This window comes from Eschscholzia californica, unplaced genomic scaffold (genome assembly GCF_041429995.1).
Source record: "Eschscholzia californica isolate CP2 unplaced genomic scaffold, dmEscCali1.0.p SCAF_53, whole genome shotgun sequence".
NCBI lineage: Eukaryota > Viridiplantae > Streptophyta > Magnoliopsida > Ranunculales > Papaveraceae > Eschscholzia > Eschscholzia californica.
The window spans coordinates 57501-60000 of record NW_028238476.1 but is presented as its reverse complement, the minus strand read 5'-3'; positions in this window follow the sequence as shown (position 1 = coordinate 60000).

The window sequence follows — 2500 nt, the reverse complement described above, 5'->3', positions numbered from 1 at the left end:
CCCCCCAGCCGCCTCTTCGATTTCCCACGTCGGGGATGAGTTGGGCAACTCTTGGAAGCTTCCCATCCACCCCCGTGCCGAGCTTTGCCCTTGGGATGCCTTATGTTGCATCCCAAGGGCCAAGGCACCTGCCAGCCCAAGGGCTGTGCACGGCCTGGGGAGGGAGCTCACCCCTCCCCTATATAGTGCAAAGTTATTGTTTTCCCTATTTTCACAAGGAAACATCAAATTTTTAACCAAGCATACTCGGCCTTTGATCCTTCGTTACTCGTCCAAATCCAACAAACTTGCATTCGTTGGAAAGGTCTTTTCACAAGGATTCTTTTGATATATAATAATAGCGATTCCGATAAATATTTATTTTTTTATGAATTTTTAAGTGAATAAACAATTAAAAATTCAAAAAAAATAGAAAAAAAATATTTTTTTCCCGATTCTTTCTCCAATATTCCTGATAAATACCCACACACCCACATATGGAGAATGGTCGAAAATGCTCGAGTGGATATCGAGATGTCCGACGAAGCACCACTTGGAAGGGCCGAGGCACGGGACGCCCGAGCTGTTGCTCGGGCCGGCACGGGACGCGCATGGGACAGCCCGGGACGGCATGGGACGCCCTCGCTACAGCTCGGGACGGCCAGGTACGCCCGAGACTTGGCTCGGGACGGCCTGGGACGCCCTCGCCATAGCTCGGGACGGCCTGGGACGCCAGAGACTAGGCTCGGGACGGCCTCGGCACAGCTCGGGACGGCCTGGGACGCCCTTGCCACAGCTCGGGACGGCCTGGGACGCCCTTGCCACAGCTCGGGACGGCCTGGGACGCCCGAGACTTTGCTCGGGACGGCCTGGGACGGCCTCGGCACAGCTCGGGACGGCCTGGGACGCCCGAGACTTTGCTCGGGACGGCCTGGGACGCCCGAGACTTGGCTCGGGACGGCCTGGGACGCCCTCGCTACAGCTCGGGACGCCCTGGGACGGCCTCGACACAGCTCGGGACGCCCTGGGACGTCCGAGACTTTGCTCGGGCCGGCCTGGGACGCCCGAGACTTGGCTCGGGACGGCCTGGGACGCCCGAGACTTGGCTCGGGACGGCCTGGGACGCCCGAGACTTGGCTCGGGACGGCCTGGGACGCGCTCGGCACAGCTCGGGACAGGCCGGGACGCCCGAGCCGAGCTTCGGGTCGCACGAAATCTCTTCGTATTCCGACATATTAGAAGCTTCCCATCATGTAGTAGGCCGAGCTTTGCCCTTTGGATGCCCTATGGTGCTTGGCGAGCACTAGGGAACGTGCCAGCACAAGTGCTGTGCACGCTCTGGGGAAGGAGCTCAACCCTCCCCCTTATAGTGCAAAGTTATTGTTTTTCCTATTTTCACAAGGAAACATCAATTTTTTAACCAAGCATACTGGGCCTTTACTCCTTCGTTACTCGTCGGAATCCAGCAAACTTATACTCGTCGGAAAGGTCTTTTCGCAAGGATTTTTTTGATATATTATAATAGCGATTCCGATAAATATTTATTTTTCTATGAATTTTTAAGTGAATAAACACCGGAAAATTCATAAAAAATAGAAAAAAAAATATTTTCCTCCGTTTCTTTTCTCCAATAATTCATAAATAATACCTCAATAGTATTAATGAAGAGAGAGTCGAAGTGGCCCGGGTGGATTTCGAAATGTCCCACGACCCCATAGAATGCACGGGCCAGCCGAGCCAAAAGAATGGGACGCGCACGGGACAGCATTGGTCAGGCTCGGGACGGCACGGGACAGCACGGGACGCGCATGGGACAGCACGGGACGCGAATGGGACGGCCTTGCTAAGGCTCGGGACGGCATGGGACAGCTCGGGACGCGCATGGGACGGCACGGGACGCGCATGGGACGGCCTTGGTGAGGCACGGGACGGCCTTGGTCAGGCTCGGGACGCGCATGGGACGGCACGGGACGGCCTTTGTGAGGCTCGGACGGCACGGGACGCGCATGGGACGGCCTTGGCGAGGCTCGGGACGGCATGGGACAGCACGGGACGGCCTCGGCACAGCTCGGACGGCACGGGACGCGCATGGGACGGCCTCGGCACAGCTCGGACGGCACGGGACGGCCTTGGCGAGGCTCGGGACGGCAAGGGACGGCCTCGGCACAGCTCGGGACGGCACGAGACGCGCATGGGACGGCCTTGGTGAGGCTCGGACGGCACGGGACGCGCATGGGACATCATGGGACGCACATGGGACACCTTATGGGGATCATCAAGGCGTCTTGCACGGGACATTCTTTCCCACGAAGGGCATTTACATGGGACATCTTAGGAGTCGAGAGCCGGCACATGGGACAACGTAGTTCACACGCACGGAACACTTTACTTTCGTTTGGAACGTCGTGGGATCTTTATGTTCCCATTAGCACCGAACCTTTAACATGCTAGGAAGCTATGTTCGATCTTCTCGAAGTGTCGATGGAACTTCGATGGATACACATCCGATCCGATGTTATGA